A 23,021-nucleotide genomic window follows, 5' to 3' on the forward strand; every position below is an offset into this window, starting at 1 on the left:
ATGAAACATCTTCTGAGTCTGATGAAGCACATAGTATGGAACAAAGAAAAGTACTTTTTGTAAAGCGATTTTGTTATGTCGCTGAATTGGCTGACTCTTTCAGTGTTCTCGAGATCATAAGATTTTTTTTTTTTTCTTTATATCTGTCAGGACCGCTGTCGAAAGGCCCCCGACCTGCCTCTTAAGAGCAGAGTGGTAATTTAATGAGAAGACTAAGTTTTATCTCCAAACAGCAACTCCTTCTTTAGATGAAGTGAGTTACATCAAGAAAGGGACAAAAAGAACTTGAGCTGGACTCAGGAAAACCAAGGCTATTCGGTAAGAGTAATCGCAGCGTCTACCTGCGCATGCTCAGGACGGGCCGCCACGGTGGACGAGGACTCGGGCGGCACTCGGCGTACTTGGTCGAAGTTGCTCCCCGAGACTCCCCAGTGCGCCTGCGCTGCCTTGGGGTGGCGTCTGGAGTGACGTAGGAGGACGCGGTTGCAGTCGGCGTCCCTCCTGCGCTTTTCCAGAGAAAGGGCGCACATGGACGGTTCCCAGTGGAGCTATCGAGGTTCCGAGGGCCTAATTTAAAGGCTTTCGGAGAACTGCGGACACAAGCCCAGGAACTTTTCCCTAGGAAAACAAAAATCTAACCTGAGCCGGACCGTTAACAGCTTGCACCCCGACAAAAAGAGTGCCTACTCAGTACTTTGGCCACCTCATGCGAAGATTTGACTCATTGGAAAAGACTCTGATGCTGGGAGGGATTGAGGGCAGGAGGAGAAGGGGATGACAGAGGATGAGATGGCTGGATGGCATCGCCGACTTGATGGACGTGAGTTTGAGTGAGTTCCGGGAGTTGTAAAGGCGGCCTGGCATGCTGCAATTCATGGGGTCGCAAAGAATCGGTTACGACTGAGCGACTGAACTGACTGACTGAACTGACTCTGTTTTTTATAAGGATGACAAAACTTGTACGATAATGTTTGCGTTTTTGTCTCATCTCAAGAACTATAGTTTAAGCCTTTCAGTTCAGTTCAGTTGCTCAGTCGTGCGCATGGACTGCAGCACCCCAGGATTCCCTGTCCATCACCAACTCCCAGAGCCTATTCAGACTCATGTTCATGGAGTTGGTGATGCCATCCAACCATCTCATCCTCTGTCGTCCCCTTCTACTCTCACCTTCAATCTTGCCCAGTATTAGCATCTTTTCCAGTGAGTCAGTTCTTCCCATCAGGTGGCCAAAGTATTGGGAGTTTCAGCTCCACCATCAGTCTCTCCAATGAATATTCAGGACTGATCTCCTTCAGAATGGACTGGTTTGATCTCCTTGCAGTCCAAGGGACTCTCAAAAGTCTTTTCCAGCACCACAGTTCAAAAGCATCAATTCTTCGGTGCTCAGCTTTCTTCACAGTCCAACTCTCACATCCATACGTGTCTACTGGAAAAACCGTAGCTTTGCCTGGACGGACCTTTGTTGGCAAAGTAATGTCTCTGCTTTTGAATATGCTGTCTAGGTTGGGCATAGCTTTTCTTCCAAGTAGAAAGTGCCTTTTAATTTCATGGCTGCAGTCATCATTTGCAGTGATTTTGGAGCTCAAGAACATGAAGTCTGTCACTGTTTCCTTTGTTTTCCCATGTATTTGCCAGGAAGTAATGGAACCGGATGCCATGATCTTAGTTTTTTGAATGTTGAGCGTTAAGCCAACTTTTTCACTCTCCTCTTTCATTTTCATCAAGAGGCTCTTCAGTTCCTCTTCACTTTCTGCCATAAGGGTGGTGTCATCAGTGTATCTGAGATTATTGATTGATATTTCTCCCAACAATCTTGATTCTAGTTTGTGCTTCATCCAGCCCAGCATTTCACATGATGTACTCTGCATATGTTAAGTAAGCAGGGTGACAATATACAGCCTTGATGTACTCCTTTCCTAATTTGGAACCAGTCTGCTCCATATCTGGTTCTAACTTGCTTCTTGACTTGCATATAGATTTCTTAGGAGGCAGGTAAGGTGGTCTGGTATTCTCATCTCTTGAAGAATTTTCCACAGTTTGTCGTGATCTACACAATCAAAGGCTTTGGTGTAATCAATAAAGGAGAAGTAGATATTTTAAACCTTTAAAAGGCAGTTATTTTTGGTTCACCCCTCATGGGAGGTGAGGGCACTGCATGTATTTGAGGAGGATTGTGGACCATTCCTGGCTTGGCCACATTTCAAACCACTGCTGTTCAGCCTCTCCCTGGGTCCAGGCTCAAAACTTTCAGTGTAAACTGTGGAACTCAGTATTTACAGGTGTTTTCGCCTGCATCCCCACCCCCGCCCCCTCCAGCTTTCATTGACCCAAGTGTTGATTTTCCTCTTTTCCAAGGCGATCTGAGTTTGTTGCTGTGTTGAAACACAGAACTAGCCCTTTCGTAGAACATGCACTGGAATTCTAAGGCACATAGTCGAATCATCCCTATCTTTACAGCCAGAATAGTTAATATCCTGAAATCAGAAAATAAAGAGAGCAGAACAATCCTCTATCCCTTTGACACACCCTTTGCCTTCTTTTTCGTTGCTGAGGGCAAGCTTTTCTCTAGTTGCAGCCAGGGCTTCTTATCATAGTGACTTCTCTTGCTGGGGCCTTCCAGATCTAAGGTGCGAGGCCTTCAGTAATCGCATTGCTTGGGCCCAGTAGTTGCAGCTCTGGGGCTCTAGAGCACAGCCTCAGTAGTTGTGCCACACAGGCTTAGTTGCTCCTTAGCATGTGAGATCGTCCCAGATCAGGGATAGAAACTGTGGTGTCCCCTGCGTTGCAAGGTGGACTCAACCACTGAACCATCAGAGAAGACCTGAATGCAGTAAATCTTTGATTAACTAAGCTCAACTAATGGAAACCTTTATTGAAATGGAATTTTTCTTTCTGTAATTCACCTAAGACATAACATGCAAAGTTTTTAAAGAAACCAAATTACTAATTTATGAAATAAGAATGGGATGGGAAACGTGAGTCGTTTGAGTGTCTACTCCTAATCCAACACTTTAGCAGAGATTGTTAATTTGTTGTGGCACAAACTTTAGTTTACTTCTTAACTCTGCTCCAGACAGTAGCCATTAATTGATTGGATTTGGCTAGAATTGCTGATTCTGGAGTATTCCCTGGGGTTAATCAGGGACTACTTTCCAAATATCTTAAACTTTCAATATTAATATATGTTTTTATAAAATTATCTTACTCAAACTCTAGAAAAGTAAAAGTGATTCAAGTACTGTTCAGTATTCTGCTCTATTCTACTATACCTTGCTTAAAGTGAAAGTGAAGTCGCTTAGTCATGCCCGACTCTTAGCGACCCCATGGACTGCAGCCTACCAGGCTCCTCCGTCCCTGGGATTCTCCAGGTGAGAGTACTGGAGTGGGGTGCCATTTAATAACTAAAATTTAAAAAATGCACAAGTCTTCTTCATTCAACTCATTTCAGTTCAGTTCAGTCCAGTCGCTCAGTTGTGTCCGACTCTTTGTGACCCCATGAATCACAGCACGCCAGGCCTCCCTGTCCATCACCAACTCCTGGAGTTCACTCAGACTCACGTCCAATGAGTCAGTGATGCCATCCAGCCATCTCATCCTCTGTCGTCCCCTTCTCCTCCTGCCCTCAATCCCTCCCAGCATCAGAGTCTTTTCCAGTGAGTCAACTTTTCGCATGAGGTGGCCAAAGTACTGGAGTTTCAGCTTCAGCATCATTCCCTCCAAAGAGATCCCAGGGTTGATCTTCAGAATGGACTGGTTGGATCTCCTTGCAGTCCAAGGGACTCTCAAGAGTCTTCTCCAAAACCACAGTTCAAAAGCATCAATTCTTTGGCGCTTAGTTTTCTTCACAGTCCAACTCTCACATCCATACATGACCACTGGAAAAACCATAGCCTTGACTAGACAGACGTTTGTTGACAAAGTAATGTCTCTGCTTTTCAGTATGCTATCTAGGTTAGTCATAGCTTTTCTTCCAAGGAGTAAGCGTCTTTTAATTTCATGGCTGCAGTCGCCATCTGCAGTGATTTTGGAGCCCCCAAAGATAAAGTCTGATACTGTTTCAACTGTTTCCCCATCTATTTCCCATGAAGTGATGGGACCAGATGCCATGATCTTCATTTTTTGAATGTTGAGCTTTAAGCCAACTTTTTCACTCTCCTCTTTCACTTTCATCAAGAGGCCTTTTAGTTCCTCTTCACTTTCTGCCATAAGGATGGTGTCATCTGCATATCTGGGGTTATTGATATTTCTCCCAACAATCTTGATTCCAGCTTGTGCTTCTTCCAGTCCAGCATTTCTCATGATGTACTCTGCATATAAGTTAAATAAGCAGGGTGACAATATATAGCCTTGATGTACACCTTTTCCTATTTGGGACCAGTCTGTTGTTCCATGTCGAGTTCTAACTGTTGCTTCCTGACCACACGCTTCGTCAAACGTATGTGTCAGAATTTTTCTCAATCTTGGGGAAACTCAGTCCCAATCGTTAAGCCTTGTGGTGGAAGGATATGAGAACAAAGTTAGAGAATAGTATAATAGAGGTATGCAAAGGATTTATCACATCGCTATTTCTTCCTCCCAGACTCTATCTCCTACCCTTTTCCCCACCACACACAGAGCTTGTCCTCACAAGCTGTAGAGGATCTTGACTGTCTAGAAATTAAAGTTCAGACTTAGATTGAAGTTCAAACTTCTTAGGCTGCCATTTAAGATCTTCAGTAATCTGTGTCATTAATTCTGAGTAGCATGTTCTCTTACCTAATTGAACTACTTTTTTTTTTTTACATTGCACAGCTCCCTTGGTTTTCTGACTCACTGCTTTTTCCCTCTGTTTCTAATTCTCACCTTTCTTCCCTTTTTGTTTTTTTCTTTGCAATCATTGTGTATGTAGACCCTACCTGCCATTCTTAAAATGTGGTGCATTCCATAAAGCTTTTGTTTTATATCCTTATGTTGGTTCCCTAGTGCTTGTTAACAAATTACCACAAACTTGGTGAGTTAGAACAATCAAAATTCATTCATTCTGGACCATGCTCCATCTGTAGTCTCTAAAGGAGAATCTGTTTCTTGTTTCTTTCAGTTTCTGCCGGGGTTTGGTGGCTATTTCTTTCCTTGTGGTTTCGTCACAAGGACTTGTGTTTATATCACTCCAGTCTCTCTGCCTCTGAATCACATTGACTTTCCCACTTCTGTGTGTCTCTCTCTGTCTGTATCTTATAAAAATACATGCTATTGCATTTAGAGCCCTCTCAGATTCTTAACCACATCTGCAAAGTCTTGTTTTGTTTTTTTCTTTTTTTGCCATAGATGGTAAATTCATAGGTTCCTTTATATTGTGAAAGGGTTGGACTTGGTGTTTCTAAACCTTTGGTTAATGTAAGCCCTAATAATTGGCCCCATAATCTCCATTCTCCTCTGGTTGAGAATCACTCTCTTCTGTGTATGCTTGGGAACCAAGAATATTTGATTAAGATTTATTTTATGGAAATAATATATATTTTTTCATATTGATGACTTTGATAGCACTATTCTCCTTTGGAACTGCTGGAGAGGTGGTCAGTCAGACCAGGTTCAGTCAGAGGAGAGAAACCGTATTCATTATTTAAAAAGAAAATTTAATATTAAGAATAATGAATTTGGCATAAAACTAAATGGAAAGCTATAAGGGAAAAAAAGAACAGTAAGACACCACAACTACCAGGAAGATAAGATAAGGATTGGTTTAGCAGGTGTGGCAGGAACTGCAAACTAGATTCACATGTTGCTATGAAAGGGTGTTGCTGCTGGACTGAAGAAGTATTGGGACAATGCTAACAAGAATGATGTACCTAAAAAGCCTGAAGGAAGTAAATGGGATGCACAAAGTTTATTTTTTATCCTTCTAGGATTGCTTTTCAGCAGAATCCAACGTGGAGACAGCTGGAAAAACAGAAATGTGGTTTACAGGGTCTCAGCTCTACCATCAGAAAGTGTAATGTAGAAGGTGGGTTTGGAGCTAAAAGACAATAGCTTAATAACTGACACAGTCTCTGAGATGTTTTTGAGGTTTAATATGCCATTTGTCTGCCTCTTAGACCTGCACAGGGTAATACCTGAGTAAGAATCTTATGGTTTGTTTTTGTTTTTTTTTTTCTTATGTACTTTGATTCAGAGAGTAAATAACTTGTTTCATATTCTTGATCTTCTACTTCATTGCCTTACTTGAATTAATGAGTGTCCTTGCTTTAGTCCTGCTCTTTTGTTCTTGTTGTATTTTTTTTTTTGTCTATAAGAGTTAAAAACAACCCCATTATTCTAATAGAGATTTTTATTAAGTAAGGGCTTTTGGTTTACCTAAAATAGTGTAATTATCTTGATTCCAAATTAGAACACTTAATGTATTATTCCAAGTCACTCTTTCAAATGGTGGACTTTTAAATTTTTCCACACATTAAATTTTACATAGTTATATTACTTTTTCTTTGAATAATGAATCTGAGTTTTAAAAATATTCTTCAGACTATGGGTTATTTAACTGGCCCTCTGTTAGAACAGCTTTATTTTTAGTCTAAGCTACTGCTGAACTTCCAAACTTGGTTAAACATTCTTATCATTCCTTTTTTAATACGGCTTAATATGCTAGTCTTTAACATGAAAACATTATTTGCTCACAAGGAGTTCTCATGAAAGTAGACTTTATATAAATTGTGATATTAAACTTTCAGTAGGAAACGGTCAAGTAGAGAATATTAACAATGAGGTGTTCAAAAGAGCAATGGTGGTTTAATTACCTGAAAAGTACTTAAAAATGTCTGTTGACATAAAGTAACATGAAAATGTAATTATTTCGTCACTTGGGTTTGAAACTTTATTATAAAGAATAATCTATGAAAAAGCTTTATTTTTACATTTTGTCTCTAAGTTGTTACATATCTAAAATTTTTATTTTGCTTAAAATTTGATGATCCAAAAATGTACATTCTCTAAGATCCCAGTTGTGAAAATGGGTTCAAGTTAAGCTAATGAAAGGCAGTAACTGTGCCAGACCTCCAAATACTGCAAATTCTTTTCCATAGGTAGATTTATAAATACCTCAATATGCTTTCTCAAAGTCTAGCCTTAACAGGGCAGTTTATACACTGGATTCTTTCATCCTAGCTTTGGGAAAACCACTCTTCTTGAGACATGTTCAAATCATTCTACTGTTATTATTAAAAGTGTCCCTTTTCAAACAGGTTTCCCAAGGATAAGATTGTTTAGTTATCTTGGAATTCACAACTGTCTATAGTCAGAGGACATCTAGAAACTTCGGAGTTAGCTTTTTAAAAAGTGACTAGGGTTACCATAGTCACTAATACTCTGATAGTCCAAACTCATTTATTAACATATGAGGGATTTCCTGTCAAGGAAGTCAGAAGTTGGCTTTAATTGATCTGTGGTTGCCGCCTGATTATTAGTTCATGTTGAACTTATTTGTTTTTCTGAACACATCTTAACATATGTTAATCCTGTATGGAATAAAGCTGACACAGTATAGTTTAGCCAAAAATAACCTGTTAGCTGGTAGTTTTTAAGACTTTCGCTATTTCTATAAATATTAGAGGTGGTACCTTGTAGTACTTAATACATGGTCTCTTTATAGTCACTGGAGGAATTGATTATTTAGTTTGTGAATGAACAGTACCCTTTTCTTGAGTTTTTCCTCATGGCTCCCACTCTAGGCATTTTCCTACCTGTTTAAGTAAGGGTAGGTAGATTGAAAAATGAGGTGAAGTGAAAACTATGCTATTTTTATTGTTTTAATTTTATTGGCTCTGGTAAAATGGTTCAGAGTTTGAAAACATTGCACTGAAGGTCCTGGCTCATCTGAGGATCTTTTTTGTTGTTTTCAGTAGTAGAGCTCAACATTATTTTCTTAAATATCAAGGTAGATTATAATTTATGCAGGTTTAAGATATTTTAGAACTAAATTTTTAAAGAAAACTTTTTAGTTCTAAAAGTATATTCTGAATGTAACATTTCATGTTAAATTTTTTCAGTAATTTCATTTTAATATTATTTGAATTTTGAACTTATTTTATAAGTGATCATTAGCAGAATCTGCTAATTATCCCAAATGTCTTTCCTGTCTAGCAATAGAATCTTCTCACTTCTAGCTGGGCACATGGCCCCCGAGCCAGAGATTACATGTCCAAGCCTTGTTAGAGCTAGATGTGACTACATGTCTAAGTTTTTCCTATGCCATGTGAGTGCAAATTATAAACATGCTCTCTGAGTCTTGCCTTTAAAATATTGGGTTCACAGATCCCTGTTTCATTCAGTTCTTCTGAAGGCTGTACTTTGACCATCACAATAGTGAGCCAACTTCAACTATGCAGGTGTGGGCAGTACTCTGAGGGGATGTCTGAAAAAAAGAGGTGGAAGGGTCCTGGTCCTAGGTGACATCATGGAGCAAGCTCTCCTGCCATGAAGTAGAAGTTTATTCTTCCATAAGGTAGAAGCTTATTGCTCTCTTAACAAGAGAGAGCAGTAAAACTCAACCTTATTTGAGTTGCTGCGTTTTGAGGTCTTTTGTTATAGAAGATTAATTTATACCCTAGCTAATACGGATAGGATTTTAAGTGAAAACTTTTCCTTATGACTTTAGCTTTCAGAGGAGGCTCTAGGGATCAAGACTTATAAATGCTACATACAAAAGGCTGGGGAATATTGAGGATTGAAAGATGAAGGCCTGTATTGAATATTTCTTGGGAGAGAAATGTCAATGTTTAATGATATTTCCTCTCTCACCTTTTCCACAGAGAGGAGAGTGGTACTGGCCTGCACCTCAGGTCAAGAGATGGGGCCTTGAAGAGACCCATTTAGAGAACTTCACATTTGGCACTGAAGATTTAGAGTATACAGTGACTGTCTCACTTGGTGACTGTCTCACCTCTAAGAGTCTTAAGTCAAAAGATTGGTGGGAGAGGTCTTCATGAAAAACAAAAGGAGAGTTGAGGCCATTCTGTGCTTCCAATGTTTAGTTGGGGAGTACTCAAAGGGTTTACAGAATGTTGCCCATTTATAGCTGTTTCATGCCAGGTGGGTCTCTTTGTGGTCACCACTTGCTGAACATGAACTTGGAGATAATGTCATATTCTGTAATGTCATGTTCCTGGGCTCTGCATCAGGTTTTACTGAAGACAGTGATACTTATGAATCAGTCAAAGTCTAGTCAGAAAGCAGGAACGATGAAACCAATTATTTTTAAAGGAGAGTTTTATGTAAATAATTATTAACCAAGTATTAGAGAACAGATAACCTCTCTAAGTCAGGGGGTACAAAAGGGAAGAGGTTGGTATCTTAAAGTCTTAGACAAGGGAGCTTGAGCTGGGAGTCAGACCTCTGAGGTGGGGTCCCTGTGGAACTTTAGGAATGTGGAGACTGGACCAACAACTCAGGTGAGGGGCATTGGCCATCTGGTACTGACCTATCTGAGGGATACAAGGAAGGTGGTTTTGAGAGTGAAACTGCCACCCACTACTGCTTTAAGATCAACTGTTTCTGCTGAGAGTCAAGTGTCATTGCTTGAAGATGCTGACAGAAATAGGGCACACACAGGAAGAGGCCAATTCACTTCCTCTCCTCCTTTCCTCTAGTTTTCTTCAGGTGATCCTATGGACAATAGGGGGCCAAGTGTTGCTTTTAGATAGGATCTTGGTTTGAGTGATTACAAGGCAACATCAGTTCAGTTCAGTTCAGTTCAGTCTCTCAGTCATGTCTGACTTTTTGTGACCCATGAACCACAGCACACCAGGCCTCCCTGTCCATCATCAACTCCCGGAGTTCACCCAAACTCATGTCCACTGAGTCGGTGATGCCATCCAGCCATCTCATCCTCTGTCGTCCCCTTATTTTTCTGCCTTCAATCTTTCCCAGCATCGTGGTCTTATCAAATGAGTCAACTCTCCGCATCAGGTGGCCAAAGTATTGGAGTTTCAGCTTCAACATCAGTCCTTCCAATGAGTACCCAGGACTGATCTCCTTTAGGATGGACTGGTTGGATCTCTTTGGAGTACAAGGGACTCTCAAGAGTCTTTTCCAACACCACAGTTGAAAAGCATCAATTTTTTGGCGCTCAGCTTTCTTTATAGTCCAACTCTTATACCTACCATGAATTCTGTATTTTGTTTTTAGGATTCACACATTTTGGTCATTCATTGGAGGAGAGTGCAGTTACTTCCCAGATGCAGCCCTGTCTATTCTGCTGTCATAATCTGCTTTAGTTTTCTCAGGAACAAGTCAGTCAATAGATAACTTTGTCCCCTGACTTCAGAGAATACCTGAGAAATTCCCAGTTTTTTTTTTTTTTTTTCCGAATCTATCTAGGCTTGGGGTAAAGTGAAGATACCACTCACATCTTCTCCAGAATGGGTCAGAATGACAACTTTATTAGTGGAAATCTTCTTTGCAAATACTTCCATAATCCTCATCAACAGAATTCTTTATAAAGGTGAGTTGTCTATCCATGTCTCAGCTACCTATTTTGAAATCTTGTGGTAATAGTGAAGAAGCCGTTGTTGAACGTACATGTGAAGAGTTTGAATAAGATTGTTTCATCAAACTCTAGGTGGAACAAAGCAATATCTCTAGATTACTATGTAATCTTATGCGTAATTTAATATATAACTAAATGAACTAATTTGATATTGTTAATAGATATATGGGGATACCACTTACATAAAAGTTTATATATTTATTTTGGAAAAAATCTTTTAAATTGGATTTGCCACTGAAAAAATAGGAGATCACTTATCCTGACATATATGATGGCATATAAATGTGTCATGAATCACAATTTAATTAGGCAAGGAGCCATACATCAGTATTTCATTCTCCACTTGATATTTAAATATACCAAATAATACATTGGTGTCTCTACCACCATTTTCATAGCTCTGATGAGGAATGTATAACACAAATATCTAGTTAACATTTCAACAGTTCTTACCCATTGAATTGCTTCCTACTGGTGAATTTCTAGTAGTTATTATGTATAACATAACTATATCTAGTAGTTATGCTAGCCAGCATTTAAAATTTAATTTTGATGAGGTATTTTTTATTTTTGGATATTATATTTCTGATATTAATTTGTTAGCTTTTAAAATGACCTTTGCATAATGGCATTTATAATTTAATTTGTACTTAGACATTAGCATACTCATTTGAATCTGTCGCTTTTGACTTTGATTTAATCTTTAAGAATTTTAACAATAATTTAAAAATATATTACAGTGTGTAATATTACAGCTATTTTACTGACTTAAATAACTGTGTGTGCATCTATATTTCTAGAACTTTTGGTTGAGTCTTTTTAAGAATAGTTTCCATTTCCCCACAGAACTTCCCCATCTGTTCACTTATTGTGTGTGTCTCTCTCTTTTTTTAAGTATCTGAGTATATTTATAGAGTATTTTCTGCTACTCTCAATATCTGGATATTTTCTGTTGATTCTTTTCTCTCTTGATATGGGCCGGATTTTCTTGTTTTTCAAATACAGTGTCTTTTTATTTGATAGTGGACATTGTCAATGGTAGGGTGTAAGGATTCTATATTATGTTTTTGTATTACATTATTATCATTTGGGTGTCAAATTTGTTTTTCCTGACACATTAAATTTGCTGGTTGAATCGCTATAAGATTACAAATAATAAATACTGGAGAGGGTGTGGAGAAAAGGAACCCTCCTACACTGTTGGTGGGAATGTAAACTGGATAGCTGCTATGCAGAACAGTATGCAAGTGAAAGTGAAGTCTCTCAGTCATATCCGACTCTTTGCGACCCCATGGATTGCAGCCTACCAGGCTACTCTGTCCTTCAGATTTTCCAGGCAAGAGTACTGGAGTGGGTTGCCGTTTCCTTCTCCAGGAGATCTTCTTGACCCAGGGATCGAACCTAGGTCTCCTGTATTGTGGGCAGACACTTTACCCTCTGAGCCACCAGGGAAGGCACCAGGCAAGGAGAACAGTATAGAGGCGCCTTAAAAAAAAAACTAAAAATAGAGCTGCCATATGATCCTACAAAGCCATTCCTGGATATATATTTGAAGAAAACCATAATTTGAAAAGACACATACACCCCCAATGTTCATTTAAGCACTGTTTACAATATTTAAGACATGGAAGCAACCTAAATGTTTACTGACAGATGAATGGATAAAGAAGATATGTGGTACATATATACAATGTAGTATTACTGAGTCATTAAAAAGAACAAAATAATGCCATCTGCAGTAACATGGATAGGCCTAGAGATAGTCCTACTGAGTGAAGTCAGACAGAATATGACATCAGTTATATGTGGAATCTAAAAATATGGCTACAAATTAACTTACATACATAACAGTAATAGATGTAGAAAATATGATTACAGATATAGAAAATATGATTATAGATGTAGTAAATATGATTACCAAGGGTAAGGGGGGAGAGGAAAATTAGGAGTTTGGGGTTAACATATACAACTATATGGAACAACAGACTGGTTCCAAATAAGAAAAGGAGTACGTCAAGGCTGTATATTGACACCCTGCTTATTTAACTTATATGCAGAATACATCATGAGAAATGCTGGACTGGAAGAAGCACAAGCTAGAATCAAGATTGCCAGAAGAAATGTCAGTAACCTCAGATATGCAGATGACACCACCCTTATGGCAGAAAGTGAAGAGGAACTAAAAGCCTCTTGATGAAAGTGAAAATGGAGAGTGAAAAAGTTGGCTTAAAGCTCAACATTCAGAAAACGAAGATCATGGCATCTGGTCCCATCACTTCATGGGAAATAGATGGGGAAACAGTGGAAACAGTGTCAAACTTAATTTTTTTTGGCTCCAAAATCACTGCAGATGATGACTGCAGCCATGAAATTAAAAGATGCTTACTCCTCGGAAGGAAAGTTATGACCAACCTAGAGAGCATATTCAAAAGCAGAGACATTACTTTGTCAACAAAGGTCTGTCTAGTCAAGGCTATGGTTTTTCCAGTGGTCATGTATGGATGTGAGAGTTGGACTATGAAGAAAGCTGAGTGCAGAAGAATTGATGCTTTTGAAGTGTGGTGTTGGAGAAGACTCTTGAGAGTCCCTTGGACTGCAAGGAGATCCAACCAGTCCATCCTAAAGGAAATCAGTCCTGAATATTCATTGGAAGGACTGATGCTGAAGCTGAAACTCCAATCCTTTGGCCACTTGATGTGAAGAACTGACTCACTGGAAAAGACCCTGATGCTGGGAGGGATTGGGGGCAGGAGGAGAAGGGGACAACAGAGGATGAGATGGCTGGATGGCATCACTGACTTGATGGACGTGAGTCTGAGTGAGCTCCTGGAGTTGGTGATTGACAGGAGGCCTGGTGTGCTGCGATTCATGGGGTCACAAAGAGTCGGACATGACTGAGCGACTGAACTGAACAAACTGAGCAACTATATGAAAAATAGGTAAATAACAAGGATCAACTGTATAGCACAGGGAACTCTACTCAGTGCTCTGTAATGTCCTATATGGGAAAAGAATCTAAAAAAAGAGTGGATATATATGTATGCATAAAAGATTCACTTTGCTGTATACCAATAACACGACATTATAAATCAACTGTATCCCAATAAAAGTAATAATAATAAAAGATGCAGTATACTTTTACAATGGAGTATTACTTGGCCACGAAAAATAACAAAATAATGCCATTTGTGCAATATGAATAGACTTAGAGACTGAATGAAATAAGTCAGACAGAGAAAGACAGATATCATATGATATCACTTATAGGTGGAATCTAAAAAAGAAGGCTGCAGATGAACTTATCTACAAAACAGAAATAGACCCATACACATAGCAAACAAGCTTAAGGTTACCAAAGCCAAAGGAAGGGGGAGCGGAAACTTAGAAGTTTGGAATTAACATATGTAAATACACCTATGTATAAAATATAAAAATGTATATATATAGATGAACAACAAGGATCTACTGTATAACACAGGTAACTATACTCAATATTTTGTAATAACCTATAAGGCAAAGGAATCTGAAAAAAATAGATACATATGTATGCATAACCAAATCACTTTATACCTGAATCTAACACAGCATTATAAATTAACTATACTTCCATTAAAAAAAGAAAAAAATGTTTTTCCCATTAAACAAATTGTTGGAAGATCCTTTTGATCTGTCAGAATTAGAATAATGGTTCGTTAGTGTAGGTCCAATTTAGATATGTCTTTAGCCCTACGTTTGTCTCTTCTTTGGGGTTTTGGTTCTTACTGTTAAGGCAGATCCTGTTGGGAATTGCAACCGAGTACCTGAGAAACTATACAAGATCTTTCCATTCCCTTTGCCCTAAACATTTTCTAACTTTGTGTTACTTCTCCCTTTTTCTTTTTCCGTTCAACTCTTGGTAGCTGCTGTCAGCTAGTTCTCAGGGAGTTTTAGCTTGAAATGCACAGTTCTGGCTGTGGCCAAAGCCCTGAAGAAAACTACGGTGCATGCTTCTGTTACCTCCTCACCACAGCTCCCCTCTCTGTGACTCCTGCTCCATAAATTCCAGTTGCTGCAATAAACACCCCAATCTCCAGTCTTTGCCGTGTCAGCTCAGTGAGAATGATACTTTCTACTTGAGCTCCTCCTCACTGTGACATGGTGCAGAAAGAGCCCCAGAGGCTCACCTGACTTAATTCCTTTTGTACTACAGGCTGTCCAGTTTATAAAAGAAGTAGTCATATATTTTGCCCAGTTTTATAATTGATATGTATAATACTTGTTACTGTACAGTGACCCAAAGCAGAAGTCTGTGCTCCTCTAAATCCTTTCAATAGTTATCTTTTTATCTTTTTTCACTCAAAATCTGAATTCTTAATGAGTACATAAAATCTTACAAATCTTTTTTTTTTTATTACTCTGCTCTTACAAAAGCTAGAAAAGGAGGAAAAACTTCTCAGATCATTCTGTGAAATCAGTATTATTCTGATACCAAAACCAGATGAAGACATTACAAGAAAGACAACTACTGACCAATATCTCTGTGAATGTAGAGCCTCAGATTTCACAACAAAATAATAAAAAACAGAATCAAGCAAATTTTTGAAAAGGATTATATACTATGATCAAGCGGGGTTTATCCTAAAAATGCAAAGTTGATTCAACATACAAAACCCAATCAATAAAATGTTGTTGTTCAGTCACTCAGTTGTGTCAGAATCTTTGCGACTCCATGGACTGCAGCACATCATGCTTCCCTGTTCTTTACCATCTCCTGCAGCTTGCTCAAACTCCTGTCCATTGAGTCAGTGATGCCATCCAACCATGTTATCCTCTGTTGTCCCCTTCTCCTGCCTTCAATCTTCCCCAGCATCAGGGTCTTTTCTAATGAGTCAGCTCTTTGCGTCAGGTGGCCAAATTGTTGGCACTTCAGCTTTAGCATCAGTCCTTTCAATGAATATTCAGGACTGATTTCCTTTAGGATGGACTGGTTGGATCTCCTTGCAGTCCAAGGGACTATCAAGAGTCTTTTTCAACACCACAGTTCAAAAGCATCAGTTCTTTTTTTTTTTTTTTGCAATTGAGAAGATGACTGTTTACTTCGATTACATGCTAGTTACAGATTGAGGACTGTTTTGTTTTTAGTTTTTTGAATGTTGAGTTTTTTTTTTCTTTTTTTTTAATTTTTATTTTTACTTTATTTTACTTTACAATACTGTATTGGTTTTGCCATACATTGACATGAATCCACCATGGGTGTACATGCGATCCCAAACATGAACCCCCCTCCCACCTCCCTCCCCACAACATCCCTCTGGGTCATCCCCATGCACCAGCCCCAAGCATGCTGTATCCTGCATCGGACATAGACTGGTGATTCGATTCTTACATGATAGTATACATGTTTCAATGCCATTCTCCCAAATCATCCCACCCTCTCCCTCTCCCTCTGAGTCCAAAAGTCCGCTATACACATCTGTGTCTTTTTTGCTGTCTTGCATACAGGGTCATCATTGCCATTTTCTAAATTCCATATATATGTGTTAGTATACTGTATTGATGTTTTTCTTTCTGGCTTTCAAAAGCATCAGTTCTTCAGGGCTCAGCCTTCTTTGTGGTCCAATTCTCACCTCCATCCATGATTGCTGGAGAAACGATAGCTTTGACTAGACGGACTTTTGTCGGCAAAGTAATGTCTCTGCTTTTTAACATGCTCTCTAGGTTTGTCATAGCTTTTCTTCCAAGGAGCAAGCATCTTTTAATTTCTTGGCTGTAGTCACTATCTGCAGTGATTTTGGAGCCCAAGAAAATAGTCTGCCACTGTTTCCATTGTTTTCCCATCTATTTGCCATGAAGTGATGGGACCAAATGGCATGATCTTAGTTTTTTGAATATTGAATTTTAAGCCAGTTTTCCACTCTCCTCTTTCACCTTCATCAAGAACCTCTTTAGTCCTCTTCACTTTCTGCCATGAGGGTAGTGTCATCTGCATATCTGAGGTTATTGATATTTCTCCCAGCAATCTTGATTCCAGCTTGTGCTTCATCCAGCCTGGCATTTCTCATGATGTCCTCTGCATATAAGTTAAATAAGCAGGGTGACGATATACATTCTTGATGCACTCCTTTCCCAATTTGGAACCAGTCTGTTGTTCCCTGTCTGGTTCTAACTGTTGCTTCTTGACCTGCATACAGGTTTCTTAGGAGGCAGGTAAGGTGGTCTGGTATTCCCATCTCTCATTGAACCAATAAAATAGATTGAAACAATAGAGTGGGCTTTGCTGGGTGGCTCAGATGATTAAGAATCTACCCACAATGCAGAAGACCCAAGTTTGATCCCTGGGTTGGGAAGATCTCCTGGAGAAGGGCCTGGCAACTCACTCCAGCATTCTTGCCTTGAGAATTCCATGGACAGAGGAGCCTGCACAATAGAATAAAATCCCACGGTCATCTCAAAACAAACAAAAAAAATTGAAAAAAATACATATATATTTATGATAAAAGCATTCAGTGTATTAGGAATACAAGGAAGTTCCTAAACCTGATAAAGAGCATCTATAAAAAATTCAATGTTAATGCTTCACTTAATGGTTAAAGACTGATAGCTTTACCCCTAGAATGTGCCCTCTATTCACATCTATTCAACATTATACTGAAGGATCAAGCTAGTGCAATTAGACAAGCAAAAGAAATATAAGGCATCCTCAAGTCCTATTTTTGGTGCAGTAAATTTTCAATTCTTAAAGAAATTATACTTAAAATGTTTAACAACTGGCTGGCTGTTACATTGTACAATGACACCTCATTTAGCCTGTATCATAGGATAACTTAGGACTTTTAAAATAACTGAAGCTTAAATTTCAAAGCTTTTACTTTACTTATTTACAATGAAAGTGTTTGCACAATGCTTGACTTCCTTGACTTAAATGGTATTCAAATCTCAAATATTAAACTGTGATGCACTGACACGTTGTTGAATATGTTATTATTCATTAAAACTGAATGCCCGTAGGACTTCCCTGGTGAGTAGTGGCAAGGATTCTGGGTTTTTACTGCAGTGGCTGTGGTTCTCTTCCTGGTCTGGGAAGATCCAGCAAGCTGTGTGCTGTGGCCTCACAAAAAAAGGGAAAAAAAACCAAAACAAAACCAAAGTGAACACCTTTACATTGTATAGAAGAACCCCCCAAAAGACAAGATCTGGTCTATTCTTTCTAGGTTGTCTACTTGCTTTTACTTCTCACTGGCTATTATATCCATGTATCATTTATCATGATATGGATTACTTGACTGCTGGTGTCTGCAATGTGTTAATAACTCTGCTTGTCCTATACTATAGAGTTCATGGGTCTCACAATAGGCCTTCCAGCTGTTTTTTTTTTTTTTTTCTTTAAACCAACTTATATAGGGGGCTATACATTGTCAGAGTTGTGACCTAAGTGGAGACATTATTGTATTTTATATTTAAACTATTTTTAAAAAAATGTGACCAAACATTTTAAGACAAGTCTTGCTTGTGATCTAAAAATAAATTTCTTATATTTTTGGCAAGTCTCTTTTGCAGAAGGTTTTAGTTGAAGTATGTGCTGTGCTGTGCTATGCTTAATCGCTTAGTTGTGTCCAACTCTTTGTGACCTTGTGGCTGTAGCCCACCAGGCTGCTCTGCAGTAGGGATTCTCCAGGCAAGGATATTAGAGTGGGTTGCCATGCCCTCCTCCAGGGGATCTTCCCAACCCAGGGATCGAACCCACGTCTCCCACATTGCAGGTGGATTCTTTACTGTCTGAGCCACCAAGGAAGCTCAAGAATACTGGATTGGGTAGCCTATCCCTTCTCCAGGGGATTTTCCTTACCCAGGAATTGAACTGGCATCTCCTGCTTTGTAGGTGGATTCTTTAACAGCTAAGCTATGAAGGAAGCACTTGTTGAGGTGTAGTACCTTTTATTAAGCTCTGTACTTAGCTCTTCCATGGCAAGGCACTTACTCTCTTGTGCAGATGATAGCTACACCTATCCCGCAAGTTTTTGAAGGAATTAAATGAAATGTGTATGTAAAATGCTTAACGCAGTGCCAGGGGCATTACAGGTGTACAATGTTTTTTATCTGAGAGAGGAAAAGGAACTGAAAGGTTAGTATGGATGGAGAAAGGCAGAATGCTGTACCACTGGAGGAGGAAAATTAGGCAAGGGCCAGGTTAGGATGTGTTAGGATTTTGGAATTTATTTTAGGGTAAGGTGGAATCACGGAAAGATTTTAAGCAAGGTGTGACGTAAACAGATTTGTGTTTTGAAAAGGACATAGAGGCCACTGTTTGGAGACTGGAAACTGGAGAAGCCAGGGTAGGTGTTCTTTCCTTTGCACAGTATGTCTGTAAGCTGAGTATCTTTGATTTAAATCTGTGGTTTTAAATCCTTCCCATAAGTATATAGCAGGCATCTTGGCTTCTTTTATTTTGACATATTCATGGTACACTTGCATGTCACGAAGCTCCTATGTTGTTGGTATTTTATGAACAAACTTGTCTGTATAGGGCCACCCACATTTGGCAGAGAATAGGCAGAATGCCAAGGAGCCTGCCAGCCTTTCAGTTGACTACAGGATAATGTATGCTACTTTTGACTTTCCTTTGGTCTCCTGGATTCTCATGTAATGCCTGCCATTTACATGGAAGCTAAGTTTCCTTTCCAGGTTTTATTACTTTGGCAACTCTGTGGCATAGGTGCTACTATTTCCCTATTCCTCACCAATCTTGGATTTTTTTTTTCCTCTTTTGATTGCCAAACTCTTTATAAGATCACTCCAGATAGCTATCAAATTGTTAGAGCTGGCAAGAACGTTAGGACTTATCAACATTTCTGATACAGATACTTGGCAACTATGTGACATCATCTCACTGCTGCCTTACTCTGCATGCAGGTCCTAACTATTTTATCTATGTCTGACTGCATCCACCATAAGTGCCTTTGTTTTTTTATTATCTTTTGGTGTGCAGCCCTTGGCTCACTTCTTATAGCCATGAGAGACTTGCCCTATCATATCTAGATCTGGAATGTCTGTTCTGGTCCCTCCCAGTAATTCCTTACTTTATTTAACTTATCTGATTATATTGTTGCCCATTTCCCAGATTGATCGTATCTGGTTCATCCTGAATATCTTTCTTCAGGGGTTAATTACATAGGAAGAAAGTGAAATATTAATTGATGAAGCAATGTGTTGTCTCAGATTTTCTTTTAAATATCCATGCAAAACTACTAAGCAGGAGTGGTAGAACTAAAAATGAAAATGACAAGATCAAAATGTGAAAGTCTGTTGATATTTGTTAAAGCTGGGTGACGATTATATTATTCTATTTAATTTTGTGTATGTATGGACTTTCCATAATAAAAAATCAAAAAGAAGACACATGGAGAATTCAAACATATTAACTGCCAGCCAAATAGAGGTCCTGGACAGGTGGGGCAGAGGAGTGAGGAACAGCTGAGTGATGGCCACAAAGGAAGTACCCTGTGTTTTCTCAGCAAATTGGACAGGCCAATCGTGTTGTCTTCTAATACAGGGACCTCTTCTGAGGGATTCTTTATAGGGATCACTATTCATTGTTCTATCTGACTTTGCTCTTCTGGGCAGAGCTGACTGACCCAGGGAAGGGTCTTAGACAAAGTCATTATCTCTATAGCAGAGTGTCTCAGTCTGTGCATTGTTGATGGTTTCAGTTCAGTTCAGTCGCTCAGTCGTGTCCCACTCTTTGCGACCCCATGGACTGCAGCACGCCAGGCTTCCCTGTCCATCACTAACTCCCAGAGCCTGCTCAAACTCACGTCCATCGAGTCAGTGATGCCATCCTGCTCTCTCATCCTCTGTCATCCCCTTCTCCTGCCTTCAATTTTTCCCAGCATCAGGGTCTTTTCTAATGAGTCAGCTCTTCGTATCCAGTGGCCAAAGTATTGGAGCTTCAGCTTCAACATCAGTCCTTCCAATGAATATTAGTAGTTTAGACTGGATGGTTTTTTTATATAGAGTTCTGTCCTGTACATTGAAGATGTTTAGCAGCATTCCTGACTACCCACCAACACCAGTAGTGCCTCCTTCCCTCCTTCTCAGTTGTAATAATAAAAAAAATGTTTCAAGACATTGCCACGTGTCCCTGGGGGGCAAAATTACCCCTAGTTGTGAACCACTGAAATATATAAATAATGTGAATTTTTAGTTAGGCTCTATCCTTGTGGGTACTGGCTGACTTGGTTTGGGTTTTTAGGTGTTAATAATTTTTCCATGCTGTATTGAAAGGCTGATTGTAAGTAGTATAGATAAATAATAATTTAAAATAGAAAATTTCAGACTCTCCCAACATGTTTGTCTCCCTGTAATAATATAAACTTGTTTTAATCCCGAGCCCCCTTGGTTTTTCATTTTATCATATGCAGTCTTGATTTTTTTGCATAAAATGTTCTTAGGGTCATTATTTCCCCAATCTCTGCATGCGATATTTTGTTTTACAAAATCATTTGTACGTTATTTTTCATCATTTACAGAATACTATTTTTCTTCTTTTATGATTTTTAGATATAATCATGTAATGCTAATTCTTACTTTTAAAAATATGAATCTACAGTGTCTTTGGAAATGTAGCCTTTACTTGGATGGGAGAGTCTGAAAATTTATTTGATAAATTTTGTGGTTCTGGGCACAGTGTAAATGAAACATTTTCAGGTGCTACAGTATATAAATATATGAATGTTTTTCCTGGCTCAGTTTTGTGCCATAACTAGCCAACAACTCTTGTATTAACTTCTTTAACTGAATGGAAATGTACTAGTACATACTTTTGATTTAATAAAATCCTCAAAATAGGTTTTTGTGCTAATATATTTATAACATGCAGGTGTTTGACACAAGGACATAAATTACATGCATATAAAATTGGTTCAGGGAAATACTGAAATGTGCTGGGAGGATATTAAAGTATATATTTGAACATTTATTTTGTAATTTAGGTTGAACATTTTCCAGAACAGTTAGGGAGTTCATAGCTCTATTATATGGTTCATTTTTTTTTTCTGTTAAACATTTCTAATCTCGTATGTTTTTTAGCATTTCTCTGTTTTCTTAAGTGATTTTATTTCATTAGTCTGGTTGTATAATTTCTTCTTTTTTTGAGCATACACAAAGATATGAGAGCTAAAAAATTAGTGTAATTATTTCCAAGAATCTTATTTCTCAACTCTTTTTATTATGCTTTCCTGTAGAAATTTGCATAGTTTATAGTTATCTTCTCAAGAAACACAAATCTGCTGGTCTACTTAGAAAGGCAGTCATATTTGTATGTTGTGCTAAAAAATATTCGTCACCTATTTGAGAATTTAGAGAAATAAGGCATTTAATAAAATGAATTATTTTAAAAAGATATTTAAGTTAAGTGAAGGATCATCTCTGAAATTTAAACGTGCTAATTTAATTTGCCTCTTAAATCATATTTATTAAAAATATGTTTATGAATGCTCACTAAATGACAGTGTTCTTTTTCATCAGCAGAATTTTTTGAGTAAGAAGGAGTAAGAAAAATTTGATAGTGATTAACAAGAGACAGAAAATTGATTAGAACTGAGAATCAGTAATTGACAACTTAAGAAAATTATTGATTTTGCATCCATTTTTAGAATGATATTCACATAGCCAAGTTTCCACTCTTTCAAAAGTGAAAGTGAAAGTGAAGTCGCTAAGTCATGTCTGACTCTTCATGGACTGTAGCCTACCAGGCTCCTCCCTCCATGGGATTCTCCAGGCAAGAGTACTGGAGTGGGTTGCCATTTCCTTCTCCAGGGGATCTTCCCGACCCAGGGATAGAACCCTGGTCTCCTGCGTTCCAGACAGACACTTTAACCTTTGAGCCACCAGGGAAGTCTACTCTCTTTCAAATCCTCCCCTAAATATTCTCTTTCCAATGGGACCTACTCTGACCAACCTATTTGAAATTGTAATCTTATCCCCATCAACTCTGTACTCGCAATTTTCCCATAGTCTGTGCTGTCTCTTTTTTAATATTTGTAATTTGCTTACAGTTTATAAAGCACTTCTCTTTGGCTGTGCCAGGTCTAAGTTGTGACACACTGGATCTTTGATCTTCTTTGCAGCATGCAGGATTTTTAGTTGAAGCATGTGAACTCTTAGTTGCAACATGTGGAATTTAGTTCCTGACCAGGGATCAAACCCAGGTCCCTTGAATTGAGGGTGTGGAGTCTTAGCCACTGGACCACCAGGGAAGTCCCTGCAGGCAGGCTACAGTCCATAGGGTCTCAAAGAGTCAGGTGGGACTGAAGCGACACATACACACTAATGCAGGGGGGTTAGAGCAGTTAGAGGTCCCGTTCAGCCATTGGTCAGCACCGTGGTGGGCCCCGCCCCCAGCAAGCAACTGTCAAAACAGCGGCTGTTAGTGGTCCTGCTCCGGAGAAGGCAATGGCACCCTACCCCAGTACTCTTGCCTGGAAAATCCCATGGACGGAGGAGCCTGGTAGGCTGCTGTCCATGGGGTCGC

The 23,021-nt window shown here is 38.9% G+C and overlaps 1 long non-coding RNA gene across 1 annotated transcript; it reads left to right on the top strand.

Annotated features, from left to right (window-relative positions):
- Positions 1 to 139: 139 nt before the first annotated feature.
- LOC132659843 (uncharacterized) lies at positions 140 to 21,337 on the top strand. Its single transcript, XR_009600745.1, has 3 exons — positions 140 to 318; positions 10,345 to 10,468; positions 12,571 to 21,337. It is a non-coding gene; the product is annotated as an uncharacterized LOC132659843 (long non-coding RNA).
- The last annotated feature ends 1,684 nt before the right edge of the window (positions 21,338 to 23,021 follow it).

This window comes from Ovis aries, chromosome 5 (assembly GCF_016772045.2).
Source record: "Ovis aries strain OAR_USU_Benz2616 breed Rambouillet chromosome 5, ARS-UI_Ramb_v3.0, whole genome shotgun sequence".
NCBI lineage: Eukaryota > Metazoa > Chordata > Mammalia > Artiodactyla > Bovidae > Ovis > Ovis aries.